Source organism: Schistocerca nitens, chromosome 5, assembly GCF_023898315.1.
Source record: "Schistocerca nitens isolate TAMUIC-IGC-003100 chromosome 5, iqSchNite1.1, whole genome shotgun sequence".
Classification (NCBI taxonomy): Eukaryota; Metazoa; Arthropoda; class Insecta; order Orthoptera; family Acrididae; genus Schistocerca; species Schistocerca nitens.
The window spans coordinates 562,694,026-562,709,682 of NC_064618.1; the positions used below are offsets into that span (position 1 = coordinate 562,694,026).

At 39.9% G+C, this 15,657-nt stretch overlaps 1 protein-coding gene across 1 annotated transcript in view; it reads left to right on the plus strand.

Annotated features, from left to right (window-relative positions):
- The window catches only part of LOC126260579 (potassium voltage-gated channel protein Shaker), a 1,077,050-nt gene that overhangs the window by 429,568 nt on the left and 631,825 nt on the right, over positions 1-15,657 (plus strand). The window lies entirely within an intron of this gene.

Sequence of the window (15,657 nt, forward strand, 5' to 3'; positions counted from 1 at the left end):
ATTAGTCTACTTTGGTTATTTTCATTCGCTTATGTTGTATGGTATTATATTTTGGGGTAACTCTTCCTATTCTACAAGGATATTTTTGGCTCATAAACGGGCGGTTCGGGCAATAAGTGGTGTGAGTTCACGAACCTCTTGTCGACCTCTGTTCACGAGTCTGGGTATTTTGACAGTGCCCTCTCAATATGTATATTCCTTATTGCCGTTTCTTGTTACCAATATTAGTTTATTTCCAACAATAAGCAGCTTTCACTCGGTTAATACTCAGCAGAAATCAAACCTGCATTTTGATCGGACCTCCTTAACTCTTGTGCAAAAAGGTGTGCAGTATACTGCTGCATCCATTTTCAGTAAGCTGCAACTCGAATTCAAAAATCTTAGCAGTAATCCACGCGCTTTCAAATCGAAACTGAAGTTTCCTCATGGATCACTCCTTCTATTCTGTCGAGGAGTTCCTTGAAAAATTAAGCTGATTCTTATTGCATTGCTGATAGCGTTTACTTAAACTTATGGACTGACTTTTTTCAGGTTCATGAACATTTATTTTTATCTGTTATTTCTTTTATGTTGTAATTTCATGTACTGACACGTTCCATGACCTTGGAGATTTGCTCCTCAATTTGGTCCTACGGAACTTGACGTGTAAATAAATAAGTAAATAAATAAACTTCATGTGTTATTTTTTCTATTTTTGGCCTAAAAACTATAAAATGTGCATTTTGATTTGATAGCTCACGCGAAACTACGTTTACAGCGAAAGTGGATTTGTACAGGTCTGCTTTCTTTCATGCACATATTATAAACAATGCACGCAACAGTTTTTAGAAAAACTGCTGTGTAGGTTGTATAATATTTTTACAAAATATTTTACAAAAAGAAACATGTTCACGTAGATAGAATAAAGAACTACGGCGTTTTATGCACATAGCGGTGTTTAAGAACACTAATTTAATTCTCAAAAAATGAGAAACGTCAACAGGAACTTTCAACCCAAGTGAGATGACTGTCTACAGTGAAACAAGAGTAACGTCATTTATTTAAAAAGGACTGCACACTAGCATAATTCGTTGTGAAAATCCGCTGATAAAACAAGTGAAACCTTCAAAGTATTTAGGCTGCGGCGGCAGTTACACTATCTCATCAAAATTATACGGACACTTATTTGTGGACATTAATATGGGGTGCGTCCACCCTTAATCTTTATGACAGTTTCAGCTCTGCTGAGGACACTTTCAATGAGACGTATGAATGTCTGAGGCCACAAGAGCCTAAACCAGAGAAGGTTTGGAGCGAATTCGACGCTACAATTCGTCTCAAAGATGTTCCAGTCAGTTCCGGTCGGGGTTCCGGACAAACCAGTCTATTTCACGAATGTTGTTGCCCACAAACGTTTGCGTCGCAGATGCTGCTTTATGACAGGAGTCGTTTACTCCTGAACATGTATTAACACAATATTGTCACTGCTCTATGTCCTAATAGTTCTAATGGAATCATGCACATTTTCTTGGTATGATGAAGAACTGCTGGTAGTCATGAGCTGGCGCTAATAGAGTCGTCCATGTGCTATTCCACAGAATTCTCACACATAATAATGGACGAACATTGCTACAATAACCATTCAGCTGCCCTAACTAAAGTGCTTCCCCTACCCTGGCTTTTTTCTCTCACTAATTATTGTAGTACCTAATCCCTGAACAGGAACCAGTATTCATAACACACATTTCTCATAAATAACTAACTTTATAAATACGATTTAAAGTGTTTATTGTAAACATAATTAGAAATAACGGTTTATACTGTTAATTACAACAGAATTAATTTTTCACATTAAAGAACAAGGCGAAAAAATTATACGTCTTGTATGTATAGCATTGTGTTGAGTGTCTTGCATAGTGATTTACCTTGTCATTTGTTTGCACCCGAACATACTAACATTACGTTTAGAGTTAGTGGGATGTACTAACATACTCAGAGAGGGTACCTCTTCTTTTATCAGCACTGTGTGGCAGAAGTATATCTGTTCATATTTTGTGCTAACTGTGATGAGTGTCAGTGAACTTTTTTCCTCGTCTCAGCTGCTCTTGTCTCAAACGAAGTCTTTCTGCATAGAATTACTGTTCAGAGGAACCATTCAGGGGGAACATTTGGTATATATGAGGCATAATTAACAATCTGAATGGAGCTAAAAGCCAAGGGACCTCATTGTTTCTTCATTAACAGACTACTAGATTCTTTGAAATGTCGTCCGTCTGTGCAACTATATGAAAGCTCTTTGTTCTGTAGCATACGAGTTTCGCTGCTTCTTATTTATGAAGCATCTTCAGTGGCCTGTAATACAGGTTTATGTTTGTAACAACTGCGTTATGTAATTATTCCAGATATATTACCATATTAAAGTTTTCTGTTATTGTCTTGTTGTTAGCTAAGAAAGAACTTTATGCGCCCACGTTTCATACCGTTAAATTACTACATTTCATTCTGTTTAGGATTTTGTAATCTTATCATTCCATATGTGCCGCCTGGGAGGTGTAGTTAGGTGGCCTGCGTAAACCAATTATGTCCGATTTTCGGCGCTTTCGAACAAATTTCAAATGAACACTTTCATTGTGTGTTGCTCGTGAGTGTTTATATGTATAGTCTTGCTAGCTGTCGTAGTGCGCTTTTCGTTCGTCTTTTGGTTGCGTTGTGGTGTCTGTATGTACGTCTATGTTCGTTTGTCTGTTATGTGGGTTCGTGTGGTGATGAGACCTCCTCTGTGAAAAGGCGGTGGGGGAGGGGGTGGCAGTTAAATGGAGGGAATAGCAAATTATAGTATTTTTTCATATTTGAGTGTCGATGTTGGGAAGATTAAGTTGTTATTTAGTCTGGTTGTGTTCTACACTGGTTGTGTTCTACACTGAGTTATCGTTTTAGTGCCTGAGAAAATCAGTGAGTTCTTATTTACATTGACTTGGTCATTTATTACTTTCCTGTTTATTGCAAGAGCTCTTTGTATGTGAAAATTTTCTTGTAATGTTAATTTTCTGTTATGACTGTTCCTTCTGATTATTTTCATATCCTGTTCCATATTAGATATTTCATGCCCGTGTTAGTTAGGTGTTCAGCAAAGATAGAATTGCTCTTTGCATACACCCAGCTACTTATGGTTCTTTGTATCGAATTTTGAAACTTCTGCCTGTCATCCTCAAATTCTCTGGCTTGGAATTTTGACATTCTAACAGGTGTGTACCAGGTCCTTGGTATTTGATTGATTTTTCTATTGGTTTTTGGAAATGAGATTGGAATATGTTTATTGTTGTGTGTGCTATATGTATTCCTTTTTTCTAAAGTACTTTCGGTGTGTTGATTTCTTTTTGTTTGCTATGTTATGAGTGTGTGTGCTGTTGTGTCCTGTTGATTTTGCAGTTTTATAGTGCTGATATCCTCTGCTTATTTTCATTTTTATTTAGTTGTTTTTCGTGGTTGGTCTTTTATTGTGTGGGTATTATATCACTTACTTTTACCTATGGGCTGTATTGTTTATAACTCGTTTTTATTTTTTTCTCTGCCGAGTGGGATTTTATTAAGTCTGTATTTAAAGTGTTGGAGAGCTGCTAGCTGGTGAATTTGGTTCTGGTTTCATATGGCATGTATAATCGTATGTGTTGCTGTTGGTTTTTGCAAATATAAAAATAGTGACTATTTTCTTCTCTTTTTAGTACTATATCCAATCTTTGTATTTGTTTTTGTGTTTCTTTTTATATGGAGAATTAGATATGTTCTGAGTACTATTTACGTCTGTGTGAAGTTTGTTTGTTTTATCTGTTTGTTCGTCTACCATATAGATTATATAATCCACAAATCTGTAGCAGTAAACAATTTCGTATCATTTATTTGCATTTCGTGTCCGTTAGGCCAATGATAATGCTACGTAAACAAAAAGATGTGAAACGCCTATAGCAACAAACAGCCCTTCACTTATTTGACTAGAGAGATCCTATGACCAAGAGTGCAGAAGCAGTTAAGGAACAACGAAAAACACAAAAAATGACAAACAATACTGGCTCTTGAATCTTAATACAATACATTAAGCTGGACATACCTGTAGAACTATAAGAACAATCGGCGTGATCATCATCATTAGTGTTCTGTCCAAAGGCAGGTTTTCACATGGTAGGGGTCCATGCTCTCCTGTTTTCCGCCACCCTCTTCAGCTCCACGTAATTTCCAGTTCCCTCTATCTCTTGTATCATCTTCCGTCTGTTCCTTCCTCTCAGTCTCCTCCCACAAACTAGTCGTTCCAAAGAGTCTGTTAGCAAGCATTCAAATTTCAACGAATGTCTCATCCAGTGCTTCTTCCTTTCTAATATCCAACTGTCTTCTCTCACCAACCCTTTTCATCACTTTCGCTATTCACTCTTTCTATCCAGAATATCCATCTCATTCTACTTCACGTCCACATCTCAGATGCTTCTAGCCTTTTTTCATCATATCGCTCAATTTCCATGTTTTTGCCCCATAGACTGCCACACTCCATACAAAACTCTCGCCAATCCTTTTTCTTAGACCTTCATCCATTTTGCCACATAATAATCTACTCTTTCTATCGAATGCCTTCTTCGACAAAGGAATGAGAGTTTTCACCTCCTGGTGACATCTCAGGTCTTCTGTCATGGTACTTCCAAGGCATTTAATTGTTCTCACTTAGCTAATAATAACTTTTCCTAACTTAATATTTGCCAGTCTCCTTCCTGTGCCGATCAGTGTACACTTTTTTCTGTATTTATTCTCCCCCATATTCCACTCCAGCTTCATTCAAATCTTTTCACATTTTATTTATGGTTCGTTCGCTTTCTGCCACTAATACCACGTTCCAGCAAAGTCTTATACATTGTATTCTAATCCCCGTAAAACATACTCCTTTTCTCCCCTCCAAGAGTTTCTCAATAATCTCTTTCAGGTATAAATTGCATACCATAGGGGAGAGGCAACAACCTTCTCTAATGCCCCTTACTATGCAGCTTCCTTCCGACATTTCATTTCCAATCCTTATTCGTACTTCCTTTTGTAAGTACAGAGTCTCTACTAGTCGTCTCTCCTTCCAGTCTACTCCTTTCCTCCTCAAAATACCTACCAGTTTGTCGAAAGCTTTTTCCAAATCAATAAAAACAACATAAATTTCTCTGCCTTTGTCAATGCATCTTTCACGCTATGATTCTTAACAGGATAATAGCATCTGTTTTTTCTCTTACTCTTCAATATCCGAACTGCACCCTCCACTTACCACGTATCCTTTTATTCAGGACTCTCAGCAATACTTTAGCTGCTAGAAAAATTAGACTGGTAGACTTGTGCTCTTCACAATTTTAGGTCTCGCTTTCTCAGTTGGCATCATAACCATTGCAAGAAAGTGCTCAGGCAATTCCCCTTTGTGGTGTATCTAGTTACAGAGATAACTATTGCCTTTCTTTCCCTGTTTACCAACTTCTTCTCACTTCTGCTGGAAAGTTATCGTTCCACAAGTCTCCCGATTCTTCATCTTATTCAGCATCGTATTTTGCTGTTCGTTCTCATTGGCAGACAAACAAATAACCCTAGATTCGCACTTTACTACGCAACTCAACGTCACAGAAGTCAGCTAACGTAGAAAACTTCCATGTTTATTAAATAAAATTTAACATATTTTTTTAATAAAATTTTAAAGTAACCGGTTTCCCGTCATTTATCCCAGTCTTCTGTTGTCAAAAATAATAGTCTGTCTATATCATGAAATTCATGTAATTTTGTTTGCACATTTTTCAGATGTCAGTATGTTAAAAATTCATAAACTAATTATTTTAGATTTATTATGGTTCTAAAGTAGCAGAAAACTTACTCATCAGCATTTCTAGTTTCCCCTACGGCAGAAAAATATAAATATATTATTGGGGAGAACTCACTCTTCACCAAGCAATATAAAACTGTCCGTGGGTGAAACAAGGCTCTCTCAAAACCACCCTGTAGTACTCAGTACACCACCTCCGACAGTTTTTTATCATCACCAGCTATTCAAGTCTCCCTGGAAATCGAATTCCTTTAGAGTTAAAAGGCAGATCAAATATTTTTCATCTTTTATTCTCTTCCCAGTGCCACGTAGGGATGTTAGCGATGTCATAATTCTATATTGTTTATGTCATGTAATTGTTAGCGTACCCAGAGATCCTTCGCATTTGCTACGGGAATCATATACAGCCTTATCTTCTCCCCCCCCCCCCCACCTTCCTCTCTGTGTCTCTCTCTCTCTCTCTCTCTCTCTCTCTCTCTCTCTCTCTCTTTCTCTCTCCATCTCCTTTCTCTGTCCATTTCCTCCCCCACCCCTGTCGATCTCCTCTCTCCTGTCCGTCACCTTTCCCACCCTCTCTGACCATATTCTCTTTCCAACTTCTTCTGATCTTGATTGGAAATTGATGGCGCTTAAAACGAAAAGGTAAATCGTTTGGGATCATTGGTACACGGTGAATAGCAGAGATCTGTCCTGGTTCAGTGACAGTATTTCGCACAGTTGTAACCTGCGAAAGGGTTTCGGACAATTCAGATTCCGTAGTAGTATTCTAATCATAAGATGATAAGCCAAAAATGCAGCTATCCAGTTTTCTGTAAACACTGACAGCGAGGAAGAAAACAAAACATTCAGATTCCGTAGTAGTATTCTAATCATAAGATGATAAGCCAAAAATGCAGCTATCCTGTTTTCTGTAAACACTGACAGCGAGGAAGAAAACAAAACAGCACATCGTTCTGTATTCAATTTCTTGTATAAAATTGCACATAGGGAAAAAGAATAAATATGGGAGAAATAGTTCATGCCTTTTTGCCATAGATCGTTAAAACTGACTATGAGAAAGAAAATGGAACCGAACATTTTCACAGCAAAGCACTGCATGTTTTAACAGAAAATCTGTACATTGTAGTTTAGAAAAATAAGTAGTCTCTGTTCGTCTGAGTGTTAATTAGATTATGTAAAAATCTGAAGTAAATTGGTGAAGAACTTTTCGAGATTTTTGGTAACAACGTCAAGCAATGTCTTGTCGTGCAGTAGTATAGATGTCGTAGATATCGATGAAAGTAAACTTTCGGATGAACTCTTCAGTCCTTCAACAGAATGAGTCCCTGGCAAAAGTAAATACCGTTCTTCATACATTATAGGCGTTGTCACATTTTAGTCACATTGTTGGACGCCCAGGATGTATATCTACTACGAAATATGAACAGCAAAGGGACCATCAGTGCAATCCAACGCCTGCACATTCGGTCGAAAACAATTTGCCGGATTTTTCTCGCAATGGAACCATGAAGTATTATTTTATTTAATGAAAATTGCAAACTTGATTTTTATAGACAGGGTGCCATATGGCTTACACGAACGCGTTAATTGGGTTATACAGGGGATGTTGAGAGCGCCCTCTGCGAGACGATGACAGAAAGATATGTTCGCGATTTAGGTATGTATTTTCGATAGGTTCTTTAAATCGGCAAGTGTATGGTTGATGGGCCGTCAATCGAGAACGATTGGGGACATACAGTAAACGTCCTACTTAATTAACGAGCGAATAATAGGTTTTTCGTTAAAACTATAGCGACGATACAGAACCTAGTAGTTTTTCGTGCATTCAGATGAAGGACTCACGGTTTCGATTACTTTGATTACTCTCCCCGCTAGAGATAAGTCTTTTTTTTACCCGTAGTTGAAGCATCTTATCTTCGTGATCCAAAAGGCCTCAACTCAGTGTCCAAGACTATTAGATCACCACCACGAAGTCCTTCGCTCTTCATTTATTGTTTCCATTCGTGGTAGAACAGTATGTGGATGTATCTGGTCATTTTCAGATATAAACAACTTGCGAGACTGCACCCGGGTGACGTCTTTGACAACCGCTACATGTCAACAGGCAATTTTAACTCAGCGGACGAAGAGCCATAATGTGGCGTATTCAGAAAGACCTCTCACGAACTCCCCCTCACACGCAAACACTGTAAACAACTAACACCACCACAGGACCAAAGATGACGAAAGATATCAAACATTAATCACCAATGGGTGAGCAAGTGGGATTAACTCTGTCTCTTTGTATTTGACCAGGAGAGCAGACCTAAACAAAAACCTCCATCAATTTTTATAAGGTAAAACGCTAAATTTATCTTCTTTGATAACACTATTCCAGTAGTTTGAAGCGCACATTAGAATTGCAGTGTGGTTATCTGTTATCTTCCATAGCAGCTGAAGAAACCTGCAATTACAGAACATTGCGTTGGTGCCTATCATCCTACGGAATATTGCAATATATATATATATATATATATATATATATATATATATATATATATATATATATATATATATATGTGTGTGTGTGTGTGTGTTTGTTTGTTTTGTCTTTCCACATTTTCCGTATTATGGTTCTTGGTGGCAGTAGCCTCGCCTGCCAAGAACTAAATTTGCCTGCACGGCGCTCTATCGTTGCGTTTCTGCCTTAAAAATTAACTATTGACAATCGGCGGTTCTCGAAGACGTCGATCGACTGCACTGCCTTAAGTTGTCTGAACATTCTATATGCAGAGAGAAACTCAAATCATAGTTTGAGGTAATGTTCACACATTGAATATTATATGAAAAGAAATCTATCATTCGTAAGTACAGGGTATTTCACATACGATGAAAGTACTGTCTCTGACGTCGCACAGGAACCGGTACAGCCACAAGCAGACCCGGATCACCGCATGATGCCATAGATGCATTGACGACGTGCGATCTTGCATTGTTCTGTGTGAAATACGCTTAGGTCTTTATTTAGTTGTTAGTTCTCTGAAAAAATGTTGTAGTGTATTGTTCACCTACCTATTAGTAGTACGGTTCGGTAAAAAAAGGTCGTTCGAATAGTACGTGTTGCACTAATTATACACCACACTCTTATTTCCAAGTCATACAGAGGCTTTTGATGTAATTGACTACGATTTTCAGAAGTACAGAGTCGATTTTTCTACAACTGCATTTACCTGGAAACTGCAACCTTGTTTCGTCAGAAAGAGGAACGTTTCAAGATCTACCTCTCCCTCATGCACAGATTGCAACTACTATTTGCAGTTTTGACGTCGAGTAATAGTATCTGAATCGCACAATCGATGAACTACCGTCACTTTGTAGTTGCGGTTTGAGTCCGTGCACAGTTCTCTCAGGAAACGTAACTGAAACACCAGTCGGAAGTACTAAATGACACAACGATCTCACCAAAGAGCTTTCCAAGGCCACATTTAACTAGTCCAGCTTATTCTCAGCGAACATACGCATGTTACCTTCTAACGTAACACGTATTTAGGCGGGTTACTCGGTCGGTTCGAGGAAAGGTAAATTTTTTTGGGGCATCTGAACGCTAACTGAGGAGCCGGAGGTGGGATGCCGCTACTCCAGGTCAGCCCAGGAACAGAAACATTAGCGAAGGGGCATATGTGGGTAAATTAGGACAGTGGTCGCTCACTCTATGCACCAGTAAATGCAGTGAATCAGACGAGCTGAAAGATGGCTCCTTACAGCTCTTTGTAATACAACAATAAATCAATGTTACATAAAGAAGCAAATCTGAAAAACTTGCACTCTCAGATAGAAGAGGCGCGTCCAATGAAACAGTAACATTTTCAGTATCTTTAAAACTACAGAAGTTAATATTCATAGTGACTAAACATTTTCACTATGAACCATTACATTAACAGTTCATGCAATTTCAACAATAAATAGCTTAGATGATAGAATTGTACCATAGATAGCTATGGTACAAATCTATCATCTGATCTACGTATCTGTACCTATCTATTTATTGACTTATAACGTCTTTTATAGTTTTTTATTCCGCAAATATCTGTCAGAACATCATATTTCCACAATAGTTCAGCAAATGAATGCAGCATAAATACCTCAGCCTTGTCATACGTGCGTAGTTATTTAATGGACAGTTTATTATTTTGTCAGTAACATTATTAAAATGTTCATTACTAGTGTTATTAAAAACCATGGTAATTTAAGAAGTGGTCAATCGCATGTGCTAGCTGACAGCATTATTAAAAAGAGAACCAAAGACACTTCTATCAAGCAGGTGTAACTAATTATTTAAGCACTATTTAACTACAATATGTTGTCATTTAATGTGTTTCCATTGGCGCAAGAATAATGCCTTATTTATTTATCAACAGATTTTAATATGTAATGTTTTATGAATAGTCTGAATGTGTCCAAATGTTTAAAACATTCTTTTATGCAAATATTGTCGTAATATACATTGACAGAAAAAATATCGAAACACCAAGAAGGAGCTATGTGACATAAACGAAGAATGGTTGGCGCATTTCTACATCTGAAAGATTATATCTACTAAGATTTCGCGCTAGTCGCCATAGAGTGGTGCTGGTCGCGCCATTATGAGGATGCAAATTACGTTTGCTTTAAATACACGTAAAAGTCGTCTGAGCGTTAGTTACCTCTGAGATTGGCCATGATGACTTGATGTCAGTCAAGAATGCCTGTAAGACGACTAAGATGCCATTATCAACAACTCACTGAGTTTGAATGGAGTCGTGTACTAGGGCTATGAAAAGTTAGATGTATCTTCTGTGACAGACTAGACAGGAATCTAGTTACTGTACTTGATTGCTGGCAGAGGTGGTCACGAGAATGTACAGTCGTAAGAAGACCGGGCTGTGGATGATCGCGTGACACTACCGAGAGGAGTGACAATCGTGTTGAGCGTAAGGCTCCGGCGCATCATGCTGCAACTGCAGCAGTTGGCACCACAGTGACACAAGGAACTGTTACAATTCGACTACTCCCAGAAGAGCTCCGAGCCATACAACCTGTAGCTCGCATTCCACTCATCCTAGACCACCGCCATTTTTGTCTTCAGTGGTGTCAAGAAAGAGCCCATTGGAGGGCATGGTGGAGCTCTGTAGTGTCTTCTGATGAAATCTGTTCCCGCCTCGATGTTGATGATGGCTATGAGTAGGACAGGAGCCCAGTTTAGGGCCTGCAAGCAACCTGTCTGCGTTCTAGATACACTTGACCTACAATTGGCGTTATGGTCTGGGATGCAATTTCGTATGACAGTAGGAGCACTCTGGTGGTTATCCCATGCACTCTGACTGCAAATCTGCACGTAAATCTAGGGACTCGACCTGTTGGGTTGCCACTCATGAATAGTATTCCAGTGGGTTTTTTCCAAAAGGATAACTTTCTCCCACATACCATTGTTGGAACCAAACATGCTCTACGGATTGTCGATACGTTGCTTAGCTTGCTCAATCACAATAGCTGTCTCCAATAGAACACATATGAGAGACATCATCGGACGACAACTCGAGCGTCGTTCATAAACGGCATTAACTATCCCTGTACTGATCGACCAAGTGCAACGGGAATGGAACAACATCGCACAGACTTGACATCTGGCCCCTGTACAACACAATGGATGCATATTTGCATACAACATTATGGCAGTTACACCAGTTATAATGTACCAGCGTTTCACATTTGCTATGGTTTATCTTGCACTTGCATTAACCTGTGGTCTTGCAGTGTTAATATCTTGCATACACTACACAGACAAATGTATTCCAGAAATTTCATTACTGTACATAATTTTTTTTGTATTGTGATTCTTTTCTGTCAGTGTATTAGTTTAGTGCGGGAGGTGGTCAGATTGAGTCCAATCATGGCTGTAGAACTTAAGGACTACACGTTTTTCGTGGGGACGGCGTTCAGCCAATAGAGAAACAAGCAGTGGCGGAACCCTGCAGAAGTCTACTGGAGACGGTCGCTTTTCGAGTGGTGCTATCAAGGGAGCGATTGTATAAACTTTTTACGCAAGTTCTCGAAGGAGGAGGGCAGTTTATGTTCGTTTCGCAAGAAGACAGACCTGCCTGTGGTAACGTACGTGATTTGGTCGAACAGGTGATTGGCTGTGGGCGGTGAAAGGCTGCTACAATACTTTAACTTTTGAGGCCGCTTTTACGTTAGGTCTTAAAAGAAGGAGAACACTTTTACGTTTGTGCTGGAAGAAGGAAGGCCTGCCGGAGATAAAGTGAGTTATTCGGTCACGTAGTTGATTGATTCTTGGTAGTGAAAGGCCGCTACAATACTCTTCTTTCCGATTGCATTGTGGAATTGAGAACACACAGAATGTGAGTTAGTACTGTTCGTATTTAGCATGTATTGTAAATATTAATGCTGAACTCTGAATTAAATGAGTTGGTGAATATTTCGTGCATCGTGATCACGAAATGAAAATAGTTTTTGGGCGTCTTGGATGACTAACATATGGATTCTGCTACCACTCTCGTAACGGTCTCAACGCAACTTTACTGTATTTGATTAGGTTTTTCCTGTTTTTATTATATTTGATTGCCATAGGACCACTTCCGGATTGTTTGAGATATACTTTCATGAATAAACATTATTCAACATAATTTACTGAAGTGGTCTACGTTAATTACTGACGTTATAGTGAAACCCTTTTTATTAATTATTCTATTATCTTTATTTAATATGCCTGTCTACTTCATTAATTCGTAATTCTAGCCAATGAAAAGACTGTTTGACTGCATGAACATAGCTACAGATTATTATCTGGACCAAGTTAGCTACTGGGCATGAAAGCAGCCGTGTGCGGCTGGACCTTATGAAAACGTTTCCGGAACTGGTCTTCCGTCATGATGTGGTAGATTCTGTAGACTGTCCAAAGTAAGTTTTTCATTTATAAATATGAAGTTCTTCTTCCAAGCGATGACACAAGAATCAGTTATTAATTATCGGTCTTTTATAGGACATTACTGAACCACGAAGCAAAGTATACACAAAATTATTGATGCAACAAACTGCGTTTGCAATAAAATCTTATCCCATATTATCAAACATTACATTTGCTGTGTTTCGCCTCATATTAAGTATGTGGAAAAATTTTTTCACCAGTATTGTTTCCTCTTTAATGACGATAGTCAGTTATTGTGTGAATAAATCTCTGTAAGCCGAAAAACGGATCACTATATATACTAATAAAGTGGAAAATCCACAACTGGTGTTTCTCATTTATGAATACATTGCCTGGCAAAAAATTGAAGCACCTAAAAGAGATGGCGCCAGTGTAACTTTAGTCTGTGACAGGTACATCAGCCACCTGAGTGCATTAGTGTTGCATGTGTTCAGTGTTGTTATCAGGACTGTTATGGTATACAACGGGCCTGAACGGCGTCAGACGACGAGTAGTCACTGTTAAGGACACAGAGATGCTGCATACTCATGTGAGGGAGCATTATCAGCACCTTACGGTTTGAAAGGAGCTTACTGTGGGTCTCCGTATGGTCAGCTGGTCGAATCGCGCTTTACCCAGAGTTGTGAGCATGATGACGTGACTCTGACCTAATGTTGGACAGCTTGGTAACGTCAAGCCAGGTAGTCTTGCTTCCAGGGTTCTGGCTGACCGGAAGGCAGGATAGCCATGTTGTACGCCATGCACGTGGCAACCCCTTTCACGAATACATCTGCCAAGTGATAGTCTTCCTGCTACTGACAGTGTTGTTTCGCACTATTGGTTGGTAACCAGCGGCAGCCAGACTAGGGAATTATCATTCCATGGGTAGGTTGCCTTAAACACCACAACACAAGCGGCTGCGTTTGGAGTGGCCCTGTGACAGGGCAGCATGATGTACCGAGCGAGGTGGTGCAGTGGTTAGCACACTGGACTCGCATTCGGGAGGACGACGGTTCAATCCCGCGTCCGCCCATCCTGATTTAGGTTTTCCGAGGTTTCCCTACATCGCTCCAGGCAAATGCCAGGATGGTTCCTTTGAAAGGGCACAGCCGACTTCCTTCCCCGTCCTGCCCTAATCCGATGAGACTGATGACCTCGTTGTTTGGTCTCTTCCTCCAAACAATCCAACCCAACCAACAGGGCAGCATGCATTGTGGATGAATGGCGTCGCATTTTGTTCAGCAATGAATCCCAGTTTTACACTACCCAGGATGACCGTTGGCGGCTAAATTGGCGGCGACCTAGGAAGAGAGGTCCCATGCTTTCTATGTTTTGGAGAGGCACAGTGGTGTCACTCTTGATGTCATAGTGTGGACAACCATCGGATAAGACTTCAGCTCACGGCTTGTGGGGCTGAGGCCCCTCAGGCAGTACAATGGTACCTGGTGGACATAGGGCATCCTCTTACAGGCAGTATCGTGACGCCATTCATCAACAGGACAATACTCACCCACACATGGCACATGTTTCTGAGAACTGTCAAAGTGTTATTGAGGTAGATCCGAGACCAGCACAATGCCAAGATCTGTCCCATATAGAAAATGTGTTAGACCATTAACTCTGTCCCTGTGCCAATATCGAAGACATCTAGAACCAGTTCAAACAGTTTTTGTGTGAACATCCTTCTGATTGGAGGTTTGAGGAACTAGTGCTGTTCACTTCTGTAATAAAATGGAACACTTACAGCCAACCTTACGATGTTATTTATTATATAGCTACCAGTTTCGGTGGTTCAGTAGACCATCTTCAGGCCTTCAGTGACTCTGATGGGGTCAACACCAATAGTATACACGATTCTATCAGTGGCCAACATCTGTGAACTGTTTTTCGCAGACTACCTGTAACAATGATGTGTTATTGATGGAGACAAAACATTGTTGGTACAGTTAGTATGCGAAAACCGGTTCATGGAAGTTGGCCACTGATAGAATCGTGTATACGATTTGAGTTAACCCCCTCAGCGTCAGTTAAAGCCTGAAAACGGTGTAGGCCTACAGAAACAACGAAACTGGTAGACGGCCGGCCGGTGTGGCCGAGCGGTTCTAGGCGCTTCAGCCTGGAACCGCGCGACCGCTACGGTCGCAGGTTCGAATCCTGCATCGGGCATGGATGTGTGTCATGTTCTTAGGTTAGTTAGGTTTAAGTAGTTCTAAGTTCTAGGGGACTGACGACCTCAAATGTTAAGTCCCATAGTGCTTAGAGCCATTTGAACACCCTCCCCAGTCGAATCAATGCATATAATGAAGTCAGTCATTGATACTGTTCCTCCCTTCCTGATCGGTTCCCTTCTTTGATTAGCAGTGTAGAATGGACACTTGGCATTAACGAAGCAGAATCCTCACAATTACTCAGCGAAGATTACGAGTGTGCTAGTCCTGCAGTCAGAGGTCGCGTATTCATTCTGAAAACAAGAGCAGTTACATCAGTCTTGAGTCTCTCCGGTGTCAGATTTATCGCTGATGAATCCTCGCCGTCCTCCGTAACAAACACGTCTGCGACTATGTGCTTCCAAAATAGCGTTGTCCGTCTCTCCTAAATTTTGAGGAGAAGCATCTTGAAGAAATGAAAGTCGTTTCACTAATGTTCTGCTGGACTTTTATCAGGCGATCGTTGTGAATGAACCATTGATGAAATTCCTTGCAGTCTTTACCAGAGATAAGACAACCACTTTTAGCCCTGCGAGCATGTGCATTATTAAGTTGGTGCTTATATTGTTTGAAAGGAACATGAATGGCGTGACAACAGGGGAAATGTAAGTAGTAATTCATAGCTCGGAAAGAAGTAAGAGTATACTTTGATTTCTCGACTTCGAGACCATTAGGAGCGAGCACAAATTCGGATTCGGCAA